The sequence below is a fragment of the Martes martes genome (genome assembly GCF_963455335.1).
Source record: "Martes martes genome assembly, chromosome: 5".
NCBI classification, from domain to species: Eukaryota; Metazoa; Chordata; class Mammalia; order Carnivora; family Mustelidae; genus Martes; species Martes martes.
The window spans coordinates 45720150-45746071 of NC_137892.1; positions in this window are offsets into that span (position 1 = coordinate 45720150).

Here is a 25922-nt window from a genome sequence, read left to right on the forward strand (position 1 = left end):
ATTTTAGAAAATTTTCTTATGTGTGCCTATATTATTTTAGGAAAAAAAAATCTTCCCCTCTATTTTTCTTTTTCTTTTTTTTTTTTTTTTTTTTGGTCCATTTGTTTTCTTTTTCAGGAACTCCCAATGGTTTGATATTGAACCTCCTAAATTTGTCTTCTTATTTACTCATTCTTTCTTTCCATATTTCCATCTAATGGAGTTCTTGCCTGACTTTCTTGAAAATGTTCTTAATTTTTAGAAATCAATTTTTAAATTTTAGATACATACACAAAATTTGAAAAGCTCTTTCTTGTTCTCTGAATTTTACTTATTTTTAATAAATGTTCTTTTTTAATATCCCATATTATCTTGGGATATTAATTGTAAAATTCTGCAGTTTTCTTTTGTTTCTTACATTGTCAGAGTCTCTTCTTGATTTCCCTTTTCTTTTTGTGTCTTTTCTTATTCTGTCTTATATGTGGAGGTTTTGGTCATATCTCTGGTAATTTCATATCTCCCTATTCATACCTAAATGTGAGGAAACATATAGTAAGCTTTGAATGTACGGATGGTACATATCAAAAGTAGGCATCTCCGTAATGAAAATCAGCTTTTTTTTTTTACTGAGCTATCCCCAGATAAATATATCTATGGTTTTCATTTTTGTTTTTCATCTGGACCTGCTCGGTTTTTCTAATGAGTAATGACACTGGTCTCTTGCATCAGGGTTATGTCTAGCTGTGAGGGCTCTATTTCTGGTGCACAGGTAGGAAGGTGAGAGTCCCACCGCTTGGTAATACCTTACTTGATCATTCCTCCTCTTCTGCTTTAAATCTCACCCCCACTACCTTTGCTGGAACTCAACACTTTGAGGGGGACGATGGAGGTGCTGAGCATAAATAGTTTACTGGGGTGGAAGAAAAAATAGAGAAGTCCAAACATCTTCTTATTCAGGTTTTTAATGAGTGTTTTCACACCTCCTAATCCATTCTCAGTGTAGTCGATACATCCAAGTCCTGGGCATTCTGTAGTTAAAACTAGCTTATTCTCAATGGTATTTCTGTAGCTTTCTCAATTTTCTGTCAGTTTCCTGACCATCCCCTGGCCTCCAAAAATTTCTTGCAATTTCTTGTCCAATATGTCTTATATTGTTTTACCCACTTCCTTTTAAAAATTTATTTACTGTCACTTTAAAGTTGTTGGCAGGGGGGTGGTCAAGATTAATGTCTGCAGTCAATCTGCCATGTTAAATTTGATGTATAACTATGGCACTGGCATTGTGATGCTTTACACTATGGCAATTACATCTACTCTTGGTTCTATTTCTAAGATGGTTAAAGGAATATCTTCCATCCATCTGCACATGCTTTGTTTGCATAATCCCAAATGTTCCTCAAAACAGTTAGCTAGCAAATAAGATAAAACCAGGCCCCTAACTTTTACAGTTTGCTGTGTTTTCTTATCTTTGGTTCATATTTCTATCCTTATTTGCACATTCTCATTTTTTCCTTCTTATTTATTTTCTTAATATTATATAATATTTCTGTTAAAAATATCTCATATCAGTGTGCCCAGGTAGCTGTCAGTTAAATCTCTGCCTTTGTCTCAGGTCATGATCTCATGGTCCTGGGATGGAGCCCCGTGGTGGGGGTGTCTGCTCAGTGGGGAGTCTGCTTCTCCCTCTCTCTCTGTACTTGCTGTCTCTCAACTAAATAAATTAAAAATAATGATATTTTAAAAATATCTCACATCAAATTTAGGAAAAGATAAATGGAGACACAATGGAACATAAAGAAATGAAAACAGCTAGATAAATCTTTGGTAGTGGTTTAAAGTGGTTTGAATTAAGACAAAGACTAATGTACTTTTAACTTGCATCTTGAGTCAATTAATGAAAATTTCCTTTTCTTCTCCTGCTCCTTCTTTTAACAACTGACATCCTTAATTCTTATGAAGAATAGTGGGGCTTACCGTTGTGGTTAGACTGAGAAGAGGGGTGAAAAACATATGGGTTTTACTCCTCTGTACTTATACTGAGATCTTGAGGATGTACTTTTATTCAAAGTAGTCTAAATCTCTTATGTGGAAAATGGGAGCTCAGTATACATTGAATGTAGTTTAGCTGTTTGTCAAAATTTATAGACTATCATAAGTTATTCTAGTCATGTATGAATGAATAAGTACAGTGTTAGGTCAGAAGTTACTCCCTTATCTTCAAAAGATTTTGTCAGTATTGTTTTTGGTAGTGACAGTGAATATCCACAAATCATCTCATGTTTAAGAATCCCCACAAAATGTTCCTTTACATTGGAAATATAATTTGGTTTATACCATTCTTCTGCTTAAAAGCTCTTCAATGGATTGTTGGTTGCCTAGAATAAAATCTAAATAAAATCTATATAAAAGCCTCAAACCTATCTAAAAAATATAAGTTTTATATAAAAGTCCTTTTTCTACTTCATCAGCCTCCTTTTTTTTTTTTTTTTTGTTATATAAGCTCCATCATGCTAGCATTCCCTCTTGTCCTCAAATTCTCCAAGTTTGTTTCTGCTTCAAAGCCCTTCCACCACCAGTTCCCTCCATCTACTCCAAGTCATGCAGCCCTCCTTGATTTCATGTGACTGCTTCAGTCTATAACTTAAACGCCTCCTTCAGAGAGTCTATCCTGGACCACATATTTAAAATTGCCCCACTGGTAACACCTGGGTGGCTCAGTTGGTTAGGTTTCTGAATCTTGATTTTGGCTCAGGTCATGATTTCAGGGTTGTGAGATTGAGCCTACCTTGGGTTCCACGCTGGGCATGGAGCCTGCTTAAGACTCTCTCTCTCCCCCAGAGTGCCTGGGTGGTTCAGTGAGTACTCAGTCAGGTATCTGACTTTGACTCAGGTCATGATCTTGGGGTGCTGGGATTGAGCTCTGCATTGGGCTCCGTGCTCAGCAGGGAGTCTGCTTCTCCCTTTGCCCCTCCCCCCTGCTTGTGTGCTCACTCTCTTTCTCTTTTCTCTCTCTCTAATAAATAAATAAAATCTTCTAAAAACATTAAAAAATTAAAAAATAAAATAAAATTGCCTCACTGCCCACTCTATCCATTTCATTCTCCAGTCTTAATTCTTTGCATAGCAGTTATTATCTGATATTTTTATGTTTGTTTCCTCTTTCATTCCTTCCTTTTTTTCTTATGGATGAAAAAACAAGCTTTTTGCGGATCTTTTTTACTTTAGGATTCTCCAATGTTTGCAAAGCACCTGGTATTTATTAGGCACCTAATAAATATAAACAACACATTAAAGAAATAAGGAAAACTTAAAGCAGAGTAATTAGTAAATCTAGCTATAATTACTGGAGGAAATTGCTAAAAGTAGAACCAATGAAACATTACTAGTATTAACAGACATTTTGTGTCTTCAGGATGATAGGTAAGAGGGACCCAGGATTTTTAAAACATAGAATAAGGTAACAGATTTTGTTCCTTTTATAGTATGCTGAACACATACCATTCTGACAACCTGCAAAGTGTTAAGATTCTAATTTCATAAGTAGGTAAAGTACAATAGATTTTGGATGACTGAAACTCCTTTCTTGCCCTCACATGTGGTTGGCACTTGCTTCTTGATACAAAATCATACAAAATAATTGAGCCACTGTATATTGAAAACTAGAAGAGCATGGCAATAAAGTTGATTGTATCTGTTTCACTGAGTTCAGGAAGATTTTCTAGAACTATTCTCACTGTCTGGCAACATTGCACACAATTTTCACCAGTCATTGTGGAGGAACCAAGGAAAGACTTATTTCACTAATACATCATTGGAGAAAACAAGAAGTGTTATTTTGGAGTAAAAAAAGAGAGTAAAAGAAATGGACAAGAATGGCTTGGATGTCATCTAGAAATTGTAGTCATCATTTAAAAATATTTCTAGAGAATACTGGTGAGCAATATTTTGGCAAGTTAATCCCAAAGAATTTGCTTAAGAAGTTCGAAGTATGTATTACATTAGTTATTAAGAACTCTACTTGTTTACTTAGCAGAGTTCAGCTATGCTTTACAGAATGTTGTTTAGAAGAACATTATTATTTAAAAGTGGGTAAGAATAAGGAGTCATTCAGTTTCTGTGTTCCACTGCCTCTTCATTCAATCATTCCAACACACACTTCTGCATGAGGATTCTAGCTAAGTAATCCAAAACAGAACTTTAAAAAATTGCTTATTTTAAAATAATCCTATCGAGAAAGTAAACTGACTGCTAGAACAAAAAAGGTAGGCTAATTATTGAAATAAGAAACTCTCAAATGTCTGAATCTTAATTTAGTTGAGATTTGCTTCTTGCCCACATCCCATAGTCTAATGCAATTTGGCCTTTCTCCTCAAAGTGGTTATTCAGAGGCCCAGCTTCTCCCTCTATCTTGTGGTGCTTCTTCAACACATAATCTTCAAGTTTGCCTCAGAATTTGAAAGAGAGTGGAGAGCTGCTTAGAAATTAAAGGGCTCAGGAGTAGAAAAAGTATACATTTTATCACCAGAACTGAATTGCATAGCCTACTAACTTCAATGAGGCAGGATTATGTAGTGCCAGGGAGAAAGAAACAAAGGAAAAGGGTTTGACAAGAAAATACCAGAATCTCTGCTCACTCTTTAATCAAGTCAAAGTATTAATATGTACCCTAAGGCAGTCATGGAAGTAAGCTATCCAGATATCCTCCAAAAACACCTGATGGAGGGAGCATAACTGATTGACAATCCCAGCTGTTATATCTTTGAGTCAATTATGATAGGTAATGCTTTCCCCCAGCTGTTATGAATCAATGACTGAGCCTGTTCGGGACATAAGAAACAGACTATTTACACTCAATGTCAGTTTCTTTCAAGAACAATTTTGTGCTTTAAGTCTGCCCTTGGCCTGGCCAGGACTTCCTTAGAACTATACTGCATTCAAAGGCTGGTCCTAACCAATCTTCTCTTCTTTTTTCTCTTTTCATAATTGTCAAACCTATATACTGATCCGAAGCCTCTTCATATCTACTTCTACTTTCACTTTTATCTTTCAGAGATAACAATGAACCTCTTGAATGTCTAATCCTATCTTGATGCTTGCTTATAGAAAGACCTGAACTGATGCAAATAGTACTTTTCCAAGAATTTAGGTGGCAAGATGAATTTTGAGAATGGCTCATTCCTTAACTGGCTAACAAAGAGGACCTTGTCTTAAGTAAAGTATATAGCATGGATACTCCTTGGCACAAGATGGCAGCCTAACTGCTGAAGATTTTAGCAGAGAAAATGTCCTGGTATAAAGAAACACCTTGCTGGTGCAATGATTCAGGTATTTGACAGACATCTGGAAGTAACTCCTTCAAGGATAGTGGAGTTGTCTGGTTTCTACTAGGTCCTATTGACACCATACAAAGAGAAAACAGGAAACTGAATGAGGGTGGTTAACAGACAGTTAAATACTTTGGAATCTTACAAAAAGCCCCTTTTCTCCTGCAGAGGAAGAGCAGACAGGGGTGATGTATTCAGGCTACCATCACAGAATTCAAAAGACTGAGTGGCTTCAACAATAAAAATTTGTTTTTTCATAGTTCTGAAGATTAGAAGTCCAAAATCAAGATGTCATCAGGGTTGGTGTGGGTAAGAACTCTCTTGGTGGCTTGCAGACTGCTCCCTTCTTGCTGTGTCCTCATATATCCTCTCCTCAGTGCATGTGCTGAGTGCATAGAGTGAGAGAGATCTCTGGTATCTCTTCTTGTTCCTATAATGACTTGTAATTTGGATCCCACCCCGTGACCTCCTTTAAACTTAATTACCTTCTTTAAGGGTGTATTTCCAAATATTGTTACAACGAGGAATAGGACATCATGTGAATTTTAGGAGGACACAATTCAGTTCATAACTAGTGAAAAGCTGACATGAGATTTGATAGAGTCATAATATTCCAGAGACTCTAAATACTTAGTCCAAGCAGGTCTGTTATGACAAGGTCAAGAACTTGTTTAGAAAAATTTGGTAAGGACTCTGGTCACCAATTTCAGTATACAGAGGGTTTGCCCAACACATTCAAGCAATTCCTTAATACCAGCTGGGTGTCATATAATTCACTTTAATTCTGACACTCTCTACCCAAAGACAGCTTCAGATTCGTAGGTTAAGGGCTCAGTTCCCAAAGACTGCCTCCCCTGTTCCCCCACTTAGAAGTCTAGGCTGTCATCCGTGCCTCTGATCAATCAGCTGAAGACTGGATGTTTCAATGACTACCCAGCCCGTTCCTTGGGTTCAATTAATTTGGTATATTGCCTCAAAGAACTTATAGGAACATTTTTCTTACTAGCTTACTGGTTAATTATAAAAGGATATAACTCAGGAATAGCCAGATGGAAGAAATACAAAGGGAAAAGTCATGGAGCTTCTTTGCCCTTTCCAGCCCTCTCCAGGCACGTCACCCTCCCCAAATCTTCACATGTTCACCAAGCCAGAGTGTCTCTGAACCCATCCTTTTGGTTTTTTATAGAGGTTTCATTACACAGGCATGATTAACTCGTTGACCATTGGTGATTGAACTCAACCTCCAGGCCTTCTCTCCTCACAGGAGAGTATGGGTGCAAGGTGGGGGGTGGGAAGTGGGGGGCGGTTGCACTGAAAGTTTCAACCATCTAATTACATGATTGGTTCTAGCAACCAGCTCCTAAACTTAGGTGCTTTCCAAAAGCCACTCCATCAACATAACAAAAGACACCTTTATTTCTCTCATTACTTAGGAAAGTCCAAGAATTTTAGGAGCTCTGTGCCAAAAAAAGATGAAAACCAAATATTTATTTCTTAGTATAAATCACAGTATCACACTTGGGAACATGAAACATATGTTGTAGATAACTAGATGGATGCTCTGAATGATTTGGGTTGTGCGGACCTTTCTAAGTTCCCAGAACTTTCAGTGGTGGCTTAGCTCTCCCTGAAGAACTCTGCAGAAAGACACCACAAAGGCCTCCGCAGCAATACAATACTTACCCCCGTCAATAGCTATCCCACCTCCTCTCCTAGCTGCCGATCTGATTATGAGGGTAAAATCACAGTATATCCCAGCTAAGGAATGCTGGGCTTCATCGGGGAGGATAGACAGTATATACCAACAAGAAGACAAGAATTAATTTGTGTATTTGACAGAGTCACAGAACTCTACAGAACATGTAAAGAATCTCTGGGATTAGGCTTTAAGGTTGTTGGATTAAGGGGGCCAAAATACAAGACAGAGTAAGCAAAAATTCATTTGCTTGATGGTACTTTCTCGGGATGTATGATTTAATACCCTGCAAGGGCCATAGGGAATGGAGCAAACTCACTGCTGAGGAAGCTGTTAGATGTGAGAAAAACAAAAACAAAAACAACCCTCCCTCACCAAAACAAAGGTCTATGCTGAGTGAAAAGGAAATTCCTGAACTTCTCTGGTGTATGGTAGAGAAAGGAATAAGATCTCAGGGAGGTGGATCTCTTGGAATGGATGTATTGTGTAAAGCCAGAAGATCCACCTGATGATTAAGCCCATCACTAAGGCTACGAGGAATGTGCTAGTGAGATAGGTACTGGCATCACTGAGAAATTCAGGGTTGGATCTTCTCTTTAGGCCAGAATGATAGTAGGAGAGGGGCTCACAGACCTGAGTATTTTAATTCAGGTGGATTTTGAGGTACCAAAGTAAAAGACACCAGGGGGCACTGCTTACAGCCAGAAACCAGGAGGTCACAATTACTGTAACAACCGGACGGATTAGCAGGGCAGGCAAGAAGATGTGCCGAGATGGTTAATATAGGATAGCATCTATATGAGCAAAATAGATGGGCAGCGAGCAAGAGCTCTGCTTATTATCTACAACCGGAAGATGGGAAGAACGGGAAAACACTTCAAAAGTTTGTTCAGTTTCTGGACCTGAGCTGATTTTCAAATGTAGAGTTCATTAACAGATAGAGGAGGGACCCCCTACACCACAGTAAGTATATACTGTAACGATTCCCCCAGTTCATCCAGGAAAGGGCTCAAAGTCACTTACTTCACTGGGGAAAGGGGAAATACCCAGACATTATGAGAACTCGTGTACACACTATTTAAGTTCATATCTACACTAGAAGACAAGGCTTTTTGTATTTTCCTTGTGAAAGAAGGGACTAACAGGAATCCAAGTAGTAAAAGGAGTCCTGACTAAAGTCAAGTTTACAGCAGCTGTTGGGACTACGGGTGGAACCACCTGGTTATTATTTCCCCAGGCTCTGAGTGTATAATAAGAATTGATATTCTTGGCAGTTGGGTAACATCTACACTGAATTCTTGACCTGTACAGTAAGAGTTATCATAGTGAGGAAGGCCAACACTGAGTGGAAATCTCTGAAACTGTTCTGTCTTACTCCCTGAGTAAGATATTAAATTAAAAAGAAATTACTACATACTGGGGGCAAAGACAGAGACTAGTGCTTCAATTACATTTATAAAAAAACTATAGGGATTGGGGTCTCTATTATATCATGGCTTAATTTTTCAGAACTCATTCATTTTCTGACAAATTAAATGGTATTTCTTAGTTCAGTTTTGTAGACTATCACAAGCTCAAGCAAGTATTTTTCATATAAGTGAAATTATATAATATATGAATTTCGAGTCTGGCCTCTTTGACTTAAAACAATGTTTTCAAAGTTCATGTTGTATAATGTATAAGAACTTTATTTCTTTCTGTTGCCACATAACATTGCATTCTATGGATATACCACATTTTTATCCATTGTTTTTGTTCACCCATTATCAGATGATGGACAATTGGGTTGTTTCCACTTACTAGAATTGCTGGGTCACATGATAACTCTATGTTTTACATTTTGAGGAATGCCAAATTGTATTCCAAAGCAGCTGAACTATTTTACATTCCCACCCACAATGTATAAGGGCTCTAATTTCATACTCTTGTCAACACTTGCTATTACCTATCTACTTTATTATAGCCATCCTAGTGTGTGTGTGAAGTGATATGCCATTGTGGTTTTGCCTTGCATTTCTTTAATAACTACTGATGTTCAGTATTTTTTCATGTTTTTGTTGGCTATTTGTATATCTTCCAAAAAAAAGTCTATTTAAATTCCTTGCTCATTTAAAAATTTCATTATTTGGTTTTTTATTGTTAAGTTATAAGAGTTCTTTATGTCAATTCTGCATCCGGACTATTATCAGATATGTGATTTGCAAATATTTTCTCCCATTCTGTGGGTTGTCTTTTCATTTTCCTGATAACATCCTTGAAAAACAAAAGATACATTTTTTTAATTTCAATGAAGTTCAATTTGTCTATTTTTTCTTTGATTGCTTGTGCTTTTGGTGTTCTATCTAAGAAATCATTGCCTAACCCAACATCACGAAAATTTATATTATCTGTATTTTCTTCTAGGAGTTCTGTGGTTGGAGCTCTTATAACATAATAGGTCTTTGATCCATGCTAAATTAATTTTTATGTATGTTGTGAACTAGAGCTCCAACCTTATTCTTTTGCATGTGGATATTCAGTTGCCCAGCACCACTTGTTGAAAAGGACTATTTTTTTTCCCCATTAAGAAATGGAACCCTTGTCAACTTGCTGTGATTATTACTGAGGAGAATAATATGTATCCCTCCTTGGTTATTGTTGGTCATGTTATTAAGATTTATTGCACTTACTAAATTTATGTCCTGCTAATAAAAATTGTTATGTTTTTAGTCTTAGCTCAATATTTAAATAGATTTAGACTGCCCACAAAAACTTTTTGCCCTAGCTTCTTCAATTCTGGAATCCTCTATTTTGCATCATGCTTTGCTTAGCTGAATTTTTTCTCAAGTAGTGTCTCCTCCACCTCCAGAAAGGGCACATGGCTTTAGTTTCCTTGGCACATTTTGGTTAGACAATGTCTGTTTCATTGAATTTGAATGACAAGTTGGTCTGGCATGTGTTATTGCAGGGTGAATAAACTTACTGTAAAGAGGCAGATTGTAAATATTTTCAGCTTTGCAAGCTCTTTTGGTCTTAGTTGCCTGTGCTTAGCTCTGCAGTTGTAGTTCAAAAGTCACCATAGGGGCGCCTGAGTGGCTCAGTGGGTTAAAGCCGCTGCCTTTGGCTCAGGTCATGATCCCTGGGTCCTGGGATCGAGCCCCGCATCGGGCTCTCTGCTCCGCAGGGAGCCTGCTTCCTCCCCTCTCTCTCTGCCTGCCTCTCTGTCTACTTGTGATCTCTGTCAAATAAATAAATAAAATATATTACAAACAAACAAACAAAAAACCCCAAAAAACAAAAGTCACCATAGACAATTTATGAACAAGTGAATATGGTTGTTTCAATAACATTTTACCTATCAAAATAGGCAGCGGCCAGATTAGGACTATGAGTTTATGCAAACTGACCTACATATTATTGGATCACCCTCATAACTTTGTAGACTTGTTTGTTCAGAAAACATTTATTGAGTACATATTACATGCTAGCTCTTCTAAATGCTCATATTGCTAGACAAGGCAAATAAAGGCCTCTCACTGATAAACAAATAAACAAAACATAGACATACACATACACAAAGAAACAAACAAAAAAGAAGAAAGGAGAGAAAGGGAAGGAAAAAATAGGGAAGCAAGGGAAAAAGAAAATAAGAGGTGGGGGGAAATGATAAAGAAAAATCAGGTGGTAGGACAGGCAACGTTTGCTAGGGTTGCCAGAAAATACTCTGCTGAGGTAATAATGACAAGGTTTCAACTATGTGAAGATCAAGGAAAAATATTTCAATAATGAGGCAAAGTAAGTTCAAAGTCCCTGTGGTGTAATTGAGAAAAGACAGCAATATAGTGTTATTGAACAAATTGATTGAAGGGGAGCATGTTAAGACTTGAGGTAGGAGAGGAAAGTGTAAGAATTGTAAAGCATTTGGATTTCATTCTAAATGCAGTCAGAGGCCACTAGAGAGTTCTAAGTGGAGCAATTACATTGTCTAATTTATTTTTAAAAAGATTACTTTGGTCCTATTTGGAGAGAATATTTTAGTGGGAAAAAATATCGGACGGTAGTATTTATAAGGCGATTGCTATAATTCAGGAAAGAATTAATGGGGCCCAGGTAAGGCAGATAATGGCAGTCTTTGGCAAAAAGTGCATTAATAAAAGATATATGGGGAAGTGCAGCCAATAGGCCTTACAGACAGACTGTATTCAGTGGATAAAGGGGAGAAGAATAAATGACAACAATTTTCTAGTTTGAGAAATTTGAAGGTGGCCTTTATTGAGACTGGGAAGACTGAAGGAATAACAGTTTTTTTTTCTTTTTTCTTAAGATTTGTTTATTTATTTGGGCGGGGGGGGGGGGGTCTGAGGAAGAGAACTTCCCAGAAGACCCCCCACTGAGCGTGGAACCTGACTTGAAGGGGCTCCATCTCAAGATCCATGAGATCATGACCAGAGCTGAAACCAAGACTGGGATGTTCAACTGAATGAATCACCCCAGGTACCCCGAATAGTCTTTTTTAGAGTCAGGGAATAGACCCATATGTGCCTAGTGATAGGCAAAACATATGGATACATGAAGAAGGCAGTGAAATATATAAATCTGGAATTGGGATGAAGTGGAGATAGAGATAAAATTTTGGAGATCATTAATTGATAGAAGTATGTCATGAAAGGTCATAGAAAAGAGGTCAGGGGTGAAACGACCATCCCTAACATTTATGGCAAAGTAAGGTAAGAAGATGGTGGCTGTGCTGCTGGAGATGGCAGAGGCAGAATGGTAGAAGGACTGACTGTAAAGAAAAAGAGAAGGCACTTCCGTGAGGTAGGAGGAAGACAAGGAGAGTATAATGTCATAGAAGGTAAAAAAAAAAAAAAAGGAATTTCAAGGAGGTAGACAAGTAAAGGAAGAATATGGTAATGGTTTCTTATCAACTCTTGAATGAAGTTAACCACTAGATCAAGGCTACATAGGGAACCTTCTGTTTATGTTTTTTCCCCCTAGCTAGTAGAGGAAAAGTGTTGGTCTGGCTAGTGAGATGACATAAAACTAGGGGAGGGAACAGACAGTTTCTCCTGTGAAATGTGGGATATTAAAACCTGAGGAGCCAGCAGAGCTGGAACCAGTGCCAGAAACTAGAGTCTAAGAAGTCGGAAGGGTGCATCTGGATGGTTACCAAAGAGAGGATGCCAGAATCAGATATCAAAGCTGGGTGATGGAGGCAGAAAGGCAGAAACTACAAAGACTAGAGCAAGCATAAGCAAGTTGAGAATAGATGGGAGGTGTCTGGAACTTCTTTGCAGATCAGGATCTTTTATATAGATATATATATCTAACAGCCCAGGTGTAGCAGTGTTGGGTCAGGCTCAGATTCCCATCCCATAATCTCTTTGCTCTCCTTTCCAGTCGAGGTAAGCTATGGCTTCTCACAGATTGCTAAGTAGAAAGCCCTGACATATTCTGTTGAATCCTTAGTGGGAAGTGGTAATTTGAGAAGTGGAAAATGATAGAGCTGGCTTTCTGTGTGTTTAAGAGGACACCATACTTAGAAGGGCCCCATGTTTGGTTTAACACTGTGCTGTCACTGTCTTGAAATTCATAATATTTTATTCACAAGTGGCCCCACATTTTTAATTTGCATTGGACCTTGCAAATAATGTAGCTACTCCTGCTCACAATTGCTTTTCTAATCACATATTACACATTTTTTTCTCACCCTACTGTGGGGTCAGTTTGAATGGGTTCTCTTTCTACCTCGTGGTTTGGTTAATACACACCACCTGTCTATAGGTTGGTATCTAAAGTTTGGCAGACAGGAAACTGTAAGAGCCAAAGAATCTGAACAATGCTTTTCAGAATAAATCTTAAACTGAGAGCCATAGTGATAGCTCAGGAGTCTATATGTCACATGGAAGAAGGAGATTTCCTTGGTGAACAGTGTAGTAGTGACTAGAACAGAATATAAGGTGCGGGATGAAGGCAGCGTATCTATGAGTGGTCCACCACCACCCAGCTGACAGCAAGTCATATGGAGGAGGGGGAAATCCCTGCCAAAGTTGGTGATGGTAATGTCCTGGAATAAGCAATTACAGCAAGAAGTTTTATTAGCCTTTTTGCCTTCACATCAGTCCTTGACCAGGATGGCAGGCAGCCATAGTATTTAGTGAATATTATATTGAAAAGATGGGGAATTCAGGACAATCTCTACAACTATTTGTTTTACCTCTTGCAAAACTAAGCCTTTGCTAGGTGGTTATGCAGTCTGACCCATAAATTACTTAGCAGTAAAAGCATTTAAAAAATATTCCCATCTTACCCAGCAGAGACTCAGTGTGTCTGCCTTTGCCTCAGTAGTCAAGGCTACAGTGATAAGATTATGTATCATGTAATATCACCTGACCTTCTGGTCAGGTCTCTAATGACCAGAAACTCCTATCTCCTTATGAGGCAGATGTCCAGGAGTGGGACCAAGATACTGAAGATGCAGGCCCAGGGTGCCTGCCTTGACATAGAGTAGGCTCAAAAGGCCCTCTCCCACCACTTCTGACAAGTCAACTAGAAGAAGGGGAAGGCACCTGGAGATAGTGCACGAATTTCCATGTTGGGCTTCATGCACTGAGTGCTCAGTCTTTTCCTAAGTTAGGACTGCTGTAACTAAGCCACTGCAAGCTAGTGCAGCCACTTTGGAAAACAGTATGGAGGTTCCTCAAGAGTTAAAAATTGAACTGCCCTATGACCCAGCAATCACACTACTAGGTATTTACCCCAAAGATACAGATGTAGTGAAAAAAAGGGGCACCTGCATCCCATGTTCATAGCAGCAATGTCCACAATAGCCAAACTGAGGAAGAAGCAGAGATTTCCTTCAACAGGTAATGGATAAAGAAGACGTGTTGAAGACAATGTCAAAAACTAATGATGTACTATATGGTGACTGAACATAATAATAAAAAAATAAAAAAAAACAAAAAACCCAGTTATGAACTGAAAATGCCCTCTGCCTGCTAACCTCATTCCCTAATAGCATCACTAACCTGTTCCCCCAGGCTGCCACATACTTTTAATTCTGGGGATTTTATCAGGCACCCTTGGAGATCTCTCCCTGTCTCTCTTTTATAAGAAAGGGATCTATCCAACATTCATATTCCATGAGCAAGTGGATCTCTAGATGAAATACTAAAATGTCTTGGTCTCTAAATAAAATAACTTAGCCCACAGTGGCCAAGGATATATTGAAATTTAATCTCATAAATTAGTTCTAGTTCTTTGAGATTGTATGAAGTGCTTTTGGGGGAAGTATACATATTTTGTAAAATAAATACTTTCATATTTCAAGTCACTCTCTTTAACATTAGTTCCAAGAAACTTGTTTGAAATTTCATTTCTATTTGTAGAGATGGGCACGGGTGAATAACCCTAATAATCTTTAGGGATAGAGCCCCTGTATAATCTACCAAAATCCATGGCTTGCTACCTGTATGGTAGTGACTGTGCTCCCCAGGCTCTTCCCCACTAGGGATCCCGGAATGGATTGCTGCAAGGGTCTTTCACATTATGACCCTTGATGATGGATCTGTGCCATGGCTGATGCTTGGGCCTTTCACAGGGTCCAATTCCACCTGAAAGAGGAACAAGTTGCCTTAGGAGGAAGCTCTAACAATTTAGAAGCAACGTCTTTATATTTGGAGAACTGGGATACGTGTTTACTTAAAAACCTTCAAGATGTTCAGTCCATCATGAAACACTTGTAAAAATGCTGAGAGACCTCTCATTATCTCTTTTTGAAGTGTATTTGTTTCCTATCACAGGTGTAATAAATTACTATACATCACGTGAAGATGCAACAATACAAATTTATTATCTTACAGTTTGGCTGGCCAGAAGGTCAAAATCAGTTTCATTAGACTAAATCAAGGTGTCAGCCAGATTGCTTCCTTCTAGAGGTTCTGTGGAGAATCCATTTACTTGACTTTTCAAGCTTTTAGAAACTGCCTGTATTCTTTGTTTTGTGGCCATTTTTCTCTAACTTCAAAGCTAACAATGTAGCATCTTCAAATCTCTTCCTATTCCTTTCTTTTGTCATGATATCACTGTCTTACTCTGACAACTCCTAGGTTCCCTCCTATGAGAACTCTTATAATTACACTGGGCCCATTCAGATAATCTAGAATAATCCTACCTCAAGATCCTTAATTTGGTCCTATGTGCAAAGTCCCTTTTGTCGTGTAAAATAAAAATCACAGGTTTCGGGGATCAGGAAGTGACATCTCTGGTGGTAGGCATTATTTAGTCTACCACCAGAAAGCATAAATGTTGAAGCAGGAATCTGATGACCTTGTCTGTGGTATGACTTTATTCAAAGTCTTTCACAAATCATATCAGGAAACTCCTTTTTTTTCGGTAGAAATATTTTGTAAAATATTTCAGTATAAAACTACCCTATTTTGTTATTGCTAAACTGACAAGCAGTTTACAGTTTAATCACAGACTGCTTTACAAATGTGATTTTGAAACAGCCAATTATTTTGGATATATTTGGTATTTTGCTGTTCTGTGTTATGGCAATAAATTAACTTAATATTCACACAGTTGTCATGTGCCATTTCTTAAAAGTTCTACTTTAGCCTAGCACTCATTAGAATTTCCTAATAAACACAATAAAAGGACTCCATCCGGAAAATATTGTCAATTTACAATGAAGAAGTTACATACACACAAAACCCATGTAACCAGGCATAGGAATTCTGAGCACGGCTCTCTCTCTTTCTCTTTCTTGATCTGTCTCTCTGTTTCTTGGAGACTACTTTCTGAGAAAGGCAAGCTATAATACTGTGAGAAATGTCGCAGAGAGACCCATTTGCTGAGGAACTAATTCCTTCAGTTAAGTTTGCAAGGCCTGCCAACAGCCATGTGAGTGAGCTTGGAAGCAGATGCTCCCCCAACTGGCCCTGAGGTAAATGCAGCCCCGGCAACACCTTCGCTGCAGCCTCAGGACTCTCACAGCCTAACCTCTCCCAGGTCTCTGATTCACAGAGATCATGAGATAGTACATGTTTGTTGTTTTCAGGCACTAGTTTTGGCGGTAATTTATTACATAGCAATAGATAACTAATATGTCAGCCTTGAGCACGTTACACTCTTATTTAAAAGAAAAAGCAGTAAACTACCCAGGTCTGCACTTTCAACTGTTGGATTTTGAGTACTTCACAGAAGTCAGTAAAGGCATAGCTGGGAAAAGAGGGTGGGGATTTGAGCCTAAGGCAAAGCTCTGTTTACCCTAAGAGATTAAAAATCCAGGGTATACTTATGACACTGATAAGGGAGTTGCATTGAGAAAATACTTGCCTGGAAACTTAATAGCCTTCTGGAAATGAACTCTTCCTAAGGACAGTTGTTCATTAGCCCAGCCCTAGTTCACTCCTAGAAAAGGAGTGAACACAGTCTGGAGCTTCACTTAAATGAACTGCTTGATCTGAACAACACAAAACACAAAACACAAAACACAAAACACAAAACAAAAACAAAAACAAAACAGAACTGCAAGGATGCCTTAAGAAAAAACAAAACAGTGTTTCTCGAAAAGTTTACAAAAACTTCTGAGAGATGACACACTGACCACAAAGCAGCACTGCCTCACACTCCCATGGTGTGATGGTGCCATGGGGAAGCGCCCTTCCTGGCCTACTGGAGCAGCTAAAGTACCTTGGACCCTAGCAGGCATCAGTGTGAAATGGCACTGCCGTCCTCCATCAGTGGGGATGGGCCTAAGGAGGGTCTTGCAGACATGAGTCATCCAGGCTGCTGTAGACACCAGGGCCAGAGCAGGAAAGGAGGGACTGACAGAGGCAATGATGGAAGAGCTGAGGTGTCTGTTTATAAGCCCCTAGGAGAAGGAAGGCTAGAAAGTCCAGTCATGAAAGGAAGCCAAAATGGGGAATAATATACCATAAAGACTTTTTTTTAAAGATTTTATTTATTTATTTGATAAACAGAGATCACAAGTAGGCAGAGAGGCAGACAGAGAGAGGAGGAAGCAGGCTCCCTGCTGAGCAGAGAGCCCGATGTGGGGCTCGATCCCAGGACCCTAGAATCATGACCCCAGCCGAAGGCAGAGGCTTTAATCCACTGAGCCACCCAGGTGCCCCCATAAAGACTTTTTTTATCCATAGGCTGGGATGGCCTATGAAACAGCAGTTATATTCTTTGGGCTTCTGTGAGTATTTGGTAATCCTAGTACAGCATCTGTTTGTAGCATGGATTAATGATTATCCAAAGATCAGAATGCCCTGCCTTATGGCTAGTGGCAGGGCCACGGAGAGATTACTGTTTATTGTAAGAGATTATTTATAGAGCTCCAAGCCTGGGCATGGCACTACAAAACTAGATTAAAAATATTGTTGGAGGTAGTAGGAAAGGCTGGGGGAAAAGTAGTGTTCTTTTCTGAGATCAGATGCCTTTGCCAGTCTTTGGGGAGGCACATTTTGACCCTGGCTGGAGCTTTCTACTATGGTATTGTAAAAGGAGGTAGGAATGGGGAGTTCAAAGAGAAGGGTACTGATTGCAGCCTGCAGGGCCCATAGTAAAAAACATCTACTCTCTCAGGACAGAGAAAACTTACAATTATGAGGAGATGCTTAATTATGTATAAATATTCATGTTAAATCATGGAAATTCACAAGATCATAAGGATTAAATTTCTTAAGATATATCAGAATGCAGGAAAGTTCTACTTCTGTGTTGTAGGGATAAGATCTTTAATAGGCATCTCATAGGAGGTGAGATGGGACTCAGTTTAAGCCAATGGTTGCTGTAGTAAAATGTTTTCATAGTGGCTTAGACTACAGGAGGGAAAATGTACAGCACCTTAGATTCCCATAATGATTACACATGCTAGGATGCCTGTGTGGCTCAGTTGGTTAAGCCTCTGCCTTTGGTTCAGGTCATGATCCCAGAATCCTGGGATCGAGTCCCACATCAGGCTCGTTGCTCAGCAGGAAGCCTGCTTCTCCTTCTCCCTGCTTGTGTTCTCTCTCTCTTTCTGACAAATAAATAAAATCTTTAAAAAAATTATTACATATGGGGTGCCTGGGTGGCTCAATGGGTTAAAGCCTCTGCCTTCAGCCCGGGTCATGATCCCAGGGTCCTGGGGTCGAGCCCCACGTCAGGCTCTCTGCTCAGTGGGGAGCCTGCTTCCTCTTCTCTCTCTGCCTGTCTCTCTGCCTACCTGTGATCTCTGTCAAATGAATAAACAAATCTTAAAAAAAAAATTATTACATATACTAATAGGAGGAGGAGGAATAGGAAGTCATTTTTAACATCAGGATAAGTCACATCCAAGAGGGGTGGAGCACAAATCATTGGGATAGCTACCAAATTAGCCAGCATTTCAAGGCACCATCCTAGAAGTAACTTTGAGGGCCATCCATACTAGTGGTTGATGATGAAGCCCTTCTCTAATGCCATGTGTTAAAAATGCATTGAACTGAGAGTTGGGAATATCAATCATTTTGTAACTGATTCTTCTGTACCACTTTCCCCTGGGGGTGTGACAACAGGAAAAGCCAAATCTTAGAAGTCCAGTTCTACTTGGTGAGCCATGTTGGATCTATTTTTTCCTGGCCCTTAAAGATAAGACTTAGTTCATGATGCTTTGATTTCTTGGTTCTCAAACTCCTGTGCAGTACGCTGGTACTACTCAAAGTCTGGGCATAAGTTCCCTGCATCTCAACCATGTTAGGAGAAAGTTGGGAAAAAAAAATATTCATAAACTCTTGCCTCCAACCTCCTTGTATTTTGATTCAGCAAGTTTGGAATGTGGCCCAGGAATCTAAATTTTAGCTACTGTATCTCCCTTCTCAAAGTGATGTGGGGACTATCCCTTGAGAAACGTAATTCTACGGTCTTTTCGACTGACGAATTCTGAAGAATAGTAGTGGGGTGAAGGCAACCTCCAGAAAAGGAAAATGCAGAGCAGAACCCTAATAACCTGCCTTTGAAACTGACTCATAGGCAGAATCCTGTTGTTAATGTTCTAGAACCCACAGTCAAGACAGAGTAAGTGGGGTCCACTCCTCCAGTTATTTATTCCCTGGAGATCCAAAAGGGGAATTTGACTCGGGGGACGAAAATGTTGCAGCAGATGATATGCGGGAGCATCAGTTCAGGGTTGGGTGACTCTGAGTCACAGGCTGTGAAGTACGCCAGGAAGCTTTACTAAAGACCAGCACCGATAATTAATTTTGAAAATTATGACAATGGCTAATGTTCTTAAGCACTGATTTGTAAAGCACAGGCCTGGACAGTCTTATGTAATTCTTACAATAACCCATATAATATCAGATGAGGGAAATTAGATTTAGTAATGCAACCAATTTTATTTAACTACTATGTGGGCAAATTTGGCTTTTCATCTCAGTCTGACTTCAAAGCCTATGGGCTACCTCCTTAGTTACTGTGACTCCCGAAGGGGTATTGTGAGGGAATGGAGGGAATGGCTCTTCCAAAAGGCATTAGCTTTTCACAGGTAAGGTTGCCAAAGACAGACAAGGTTGATTATGCTACTTCTATCATCAGAACTCCTGCAAAGTTTTTACACAACTAGCTTACACATTTAGTTCCCAACCATTTACTGAAGGAGTCTCATCATCTCTCAGAATCAAACCTAGAAAGAGGCTCAGTTTATTCCTTTTTAAAAAAGATTTTATTTATTTATTGGAGAGAGAGAGAGGGAGAGGGAAAGAGAGCAAGAATGAATGAGCAAGGTGAGAGGCAGAGGAAGAAACAGGCTTTCCACTGAGCAGGGAGCCCAATGCAGGTCTCAGTCCTGGGACTTCAGGATCATGACCTGAGCCAAAGGCAGGTGCTTAAACAACTGAGCCACCCAGGCGCCCCTCAGTTTATTCCAATAAAAAAAAAATGCCCATTTCTGGGGATAGGGAGCTTTTAGGAATATTACTTGGAGGAGTATAGCAAGAATCCTAACTGAACCTAAACTGAATGCACTTTAAAACTCTTGCTGTAGAGGTCTACCACAGGCAGATTTTTATGAGAAAACAAGCCCCTTGGGATAACTATTACAAGTAAGAGACTCTGGCACATATCTGTGCTCAATAATATCATCAGTACTGGAGAGAAAGAGTCATTATTCATATAGAATAGTGTCTATTGCCCAGTCTGTCAGCCCCAAAGGACTTAGGTCAAGGCTAGAAAGAACCAGGTAACATTTGAAAGAGCTTTTTCATCAAAAAGCCTGAAATCACTGGGAGTTCTGTGCTCATGTAATGGAGTATGACACACTGGCTGACTGGAGATTCTCTCCTACCTACGAGAGGACATACTGCACGGTATTGCTGCCACCCTGAAGGCACCCAGCAAACAGGTGGCTTCCATGATGTCAGCAACATTGGGCACTACATCATGTCTGGCACAGCAGAGAGGCTTTAGCCCGGCAGGGCACCTGCATAGTGCATGTTTATTATCAGGATTTGTGCCAGAAAAAAGGGCTTCATGAGATTTTGTAAGCTTCAAGCCTGGATAGCAGACTTTATCACTGAAAGCCAGAACTGGAACAAAAGAAGGGGGGAAAGCAATGATTGCATGCTTTTTAAAAGAACTCTGTGTTCCTTGTGAGATAATTTCAGAAATAATTAGGGGAGATTTTAAAGGATTCTAAAGATCCCAAATACTGAATAAAGGCAGATTACAATTAACATGTTATTCAGTCTCCCAGATGCCTCCTAATATTCCTTGGTTCCTCATATTTATGTCCTTGTGCTGAAGCAAATGCACAGTAAACCAGTGCTAACCTATGTCACCAACAGAATACTGTGGAAGTGATGGTGTGTGACTTCTATGGTAGCTTATAAAAGGCAGATTCTACCTCGGTTTCTTAGGCTGTTCACTCTGGGAGAAGCCAGACTCCATGTCTGAAGGACAAGTAAGCAGCTTTGTGGAGAGGATCCCAGGGTAACTGGGACTTTTCACCAAAAGTCAGTATCTTCCGGGGCACCTGGGTGGCTCAGGCTAGTAAGTGTCTGACTTCTGCTCAGGTCCTGATCATGGAGTCCTAGGATCAAGCCCTACATTGGGCTCTACACTCAGCAGGGAGTCTGCTTCTCTCTCTCCCTTTGCCATTCCCCTGCTTGTGTTCTCTCTGTTTCTCTCTCAAATAAATAAATCAAACTAAATTTAAAAAATCAGCATTTGCCAGGGGTGCCTGGGTGGCTCAACCGGCTAAGCGGCCAACTCTTGGTTTTAGCTCAGATCATGATCTCAGGGTCCTGGATTGGAGTCCCACAGTGGACTCTACCCTCAGTGGATTGTATGCTTGGGATTCTCTCTCTCTTTCTCTCTCCCTCTCCCTGCTCATGTGTGTGTGCTCTCTCAGTCTCTCTCTAAAATAATGTATGCAATGGAAAAATGGAAATAGAGGTTACAGAAGTAGCTTTTCTCCATCAGGATAGGTACTGAATTATATTAAAAGCATGGCCAGATGAACTCATTTGTTAGGACTTGTGAAAGCGAGATTATTTATTACTTTTATCTTTGTTCACTGCATCTTATAGTCTTCCTTCTTATCTCTATTTCTTACCTTACTGTTTATCTCAAGAACTCTCATCTCTGGGGGGTGGGGTAAAAACCCTCAGTATCTGTAGCTGTAACTAAAACAGTTGGCTTATTCTACAGTTCTGAATCAGGCTTACATACTACACACCACAAACAAAATACCTGTACCACCTTTCGTCCCATGCAATGAAAGGTTCTCTGGCCACGAACCTCATAATTTTGCTACAGTATGAAGTAGCAATTTTTAGAAATATAAAGAATTTCTAGAGAAAATGATCTATTTAAGGATGGCTCAGGTCTCACTAATGCTATCATTATTCTATTTTTTTTTTAAAGATTTTATTTATTTATTTATTTGAGGGAGAGAGAGCAAGAAGGGAAAAACACAAGCAGGGGAGAGAGAGAAGCAGGCTCCCTGCCTGAGCCGTAGTTATATACAGAAAGAAAGTTTATAATTCTAGCTTTAGCTTCCAAATCAGCTAATTATTAACTTTGGACTAGCAATGTGAAAACTTCCTGCACAGGTTCCTTCATCTGAAAAAATACAAGAAAAAATAATAAATACCTTTTCAAAGTATTATGTGATGTCACAGAAAATGACTAAAATAATTTGTGACTATAACATTTTTAACATTGTTAAGTGGTTTGCTTCCATACAAATTTCTGAGAAAGTTATCTTCATTTCTTATTTTTGTCTGTCAACAAATTAATTATGCAGCTTTCCAATAAGGTGGAAAGCAATCTATATTCTATATGACACTAAGCCGCTGAAAGCTGTGATCAGTATCTGTAGACAATAATGAAGACAATATTTGTGCAATGACAGTATAATGAGGAAGAGAGCATCCAAAAGGCTTGTTAGAGTATTTTTGATCCTAGTATAATAAATTTCCCTCATGACTTGTTATATTTGTATTAATTACTGATTGTACATAACCTTGTATATCCATATCTGGCTACATGGAAATTATATGCTTTGGGGTCTGCACTCCATTTCATACCTGGAGAACCTCAGATTCCTGGTCAGCCCACCCTTAGAATAGAATTGAGTGATAATACTGTTAAAATTTCAAATTATTGTTGAACAGAAACTTAGGAAGAGCAAATTGGCTTAAATACAGAGTCAAATAGATGTCATGATGACTCAGAAAAACACCTGGATTTTGAACAGTGGTTTGTTAAGGAACTCTTCAGTAACCTGGGTTTTCTTACACATTTACGAGCTACTGCCCAATTAAAAGTAATCCAATCCAATCCAGCAAGTATTTATTGATTCCCACTTAAATGAAAAGCATTGTTACTTTGCTCTTACAGTTCTTACCCTCAAGGCTTATAATCTAGAAAAAAAATAAGCAAGCACATAATTCAGAAATCAAGGGAAAATATGCCAAATGACTTAAAGGAGATCACCAGCAAAGTGCATTAGAAACGCTCATTCAAACAGAAGGGAGTAGCTTGGGTTTCAATAGAGAGTGATAATGTATACCTCAGAGGGGTTATTGTTGGGATTAAGTAAAGTAATCTACAGAGAGCAATTGGGACACACTGAGTCTCAATAAATATTGCCATTACTGTTTTTATTCTTATAGCTACTGCCACTTTTATTTTTACCAACACAGTTTGTTTATATAAGGGTAATCACATTTGCTCACTTAATCTGCACTTGTGATTCTGGTTTTCTTGGAATTTTCTGCATCAGAGAACTGATCAAATACACTGCCAATTAATACAGAAGAATAGCATGGTAGATATTAAAGACCTCCAGTAGATGAGTGGTAGCTGGTTATTGCTGTCACTACCCTTCCCTGCAGTCCACAATCTCTTTTTAGCTTTGCTGGGATTTCCAAGAGAAGAAACTCATCTAGGGATGAAAGTAGCTTCCTTGGTTACCATAGAGACGTGGCTGTCACAATCACCTTACCTCTCTCCCCAAGTTCAGGAAATCCACTGGAAACTCCACTAACATGTAAATCCACAGATCCCAAAGCCTCTGTGAAGAGCCATTGCTCAACCACACAAGGGTCACACCATCAGTCATTAGAGGACTGTCTGCTTTGTCTGTAACACCCAGTTTAAGCAACACTGGAGATCACTCTTTGATTTTTTAATCATTCCAGCTATACCTGACACGTGCTTTTTCTCTTTCTTCTGTTAACCCCTCCCCTCTGCTTTTTGTGGGGAAGGGGAACTTAACTGTTATTTATACATTGACATTTTTAATGTCCAGCTGCCTTTCTGCATTTAAGGTGTGGCTATCCGAAAACCACTCTTCCTTTTGTGGGCTGTGATGAATGCTACTATGTGTTTCACAGGGAAAAAGCACTGCTAGATTTCATCTTATCAGGCTGTTAGACCTTTGAAGATGCCCACCTATTTCTTTGTCTATATTCTACATAGATTCTAGCAAAAGTGATTCTCAACCAAGGTTTCTGAATGACTAGATGAAGTCAACGTTTTTGTTTTTTTTTTTTCTTTACTCTCCTGTTGTTGCACTTTCTTCAAATTCTATGTAAGATAATAAATTTACCTAGTGAATCCCTGGTGAATCAATTCAGGAGAAATCTCAAGAACTTTTTTTCCCTCCCTTATTTATTATGATAATTCCAAAGGTCGTTGGTATCTTTTAATGACTTTCTTTGTGCATGTTCAGATTATGCGATATATGTCTTAAACAAATATTCAGATTTTTTCCATTTGAAGGCAAAAAGGACATGTTCTGCACAGAAACAAGCAGATATACCAAAGCTTATATGGTTGTGTTTTAACCATATAATTGCATTGCTTTGATGGGAGGCAGTTTAGTGTGATGCAGGGAGAATACTAGAACTCATACTGAGGTATGTTCTAGAAGGGTCACTCTTCAGTTGCATGACTTTAGAAAACCATTTTTAATCTATTGCAATTCCAGTGTTCTCATCTGGGAAATAAAGAGCTGCATCCTATGAATCCCAAAGCTGTCCATGAACTCTGAAATGCCACAAATCAAGCACGCTGTGACCAGAAAAATAAAATTAACTGGAAAGTAGAATTTGACAATTCAGGTAAAATTATCTAGCATATACTAAAGAAAAGACAAGGTGGAGTACTTGATTTACTTACTTATTAAATACATATTAAACATTTACTATGTCCATGGCACTGGACTAAGTGGTGTGTGTGTGTGTTTCTGTTGAGTGTGATAGATATCATAAAACGAGGCTTAGAGTCTAGTAGTGGGAGATTGGGTGTGTACATGAGTAACTCTCTCTGACAAGGGCTCTCCATTTTTAGGAAATTAACTAGACAATTGAGTCACAATTCATTTTATCTTTTAAGACAGCTCTTGAAGTTCTGAGATAAATGTCTCAATCTGAAGTTACTTCAGAGTGAAATAATTTTACCGCATATCAGAACATCACAATTGGTAGGCAAAAGGCTTGCCAAATCCGTAAGAATATGTGGGTGTACTTATTTAAAAAACATGTGATTAGGCCAGAAAATTCTTCCCCTGATCTGCCTTACCTGAAGACAAATAAGCCAATCCCAATCCTGACTGATAGTAATAATAATTTATAAAACAGGTGGTAGAACTGAACAGAAAGATTAGAGAAAGGTGTTCATCAAATTCACAGTGGCATGCTTGTACAAGAAGGCAGCAAGGAAATAGATGGTTGATGTCTGGGACTGCTAGCTTCTGGTAGGTAATTTTTCAGCTTTGATTAATGACGCAACCAGGCAACAGCGCCTAATCCCATAGAGCATATTAGGAATCCGTAATGGGATTGCAAACTGTTTGCAGGGTCCTCATTTCTGAGGCAGCCAGACATATAAATACATTTTTTTAGTTTATGTTTAATTTTTCTTAAATGTTCAGTAATAGATTAAAAGCAATTTATAAATACAACTCTTCCTGATTTAGTATAGTAGTGCTAAGTGAATTTGTCACAGAAACAAGCAGAAGATGATTTCAGGGGTATGTGGACATTTATTGTGCAGTTCACATATTAAGGTGGAGGGATGTGGGAGGAGGTACATGGCTATAGACATTGTCATTTTAGGCATATGTGGAACATTGATGACATTTTTTTTTTTCCCCAGGAAGACAGGGACATGTTTTAGAAAGGTAATCTAGGATGAGAAACAAGAATGGGGAAATGACATTAAAATATGTTAACTTCAGGAGCACCTGGGTGGCTCAGTGGGTTGGGCCTCTGCCTTCGGCTCAGGTCATGATCTCAGGGTCCTGGGATCGAGTCCTGCACTGGGCTCTCTGCTCCGTGGGGAGCCTGCTTCCCCTCTCTCTCTGCCTGCCTACTTGTGATTTCTCTCTCTCTGTCAAATACATAAATAAAATCTTCAAAAATAAAATAAAATAAAATACGGTAACTTCAATAATTCAAGTGAAT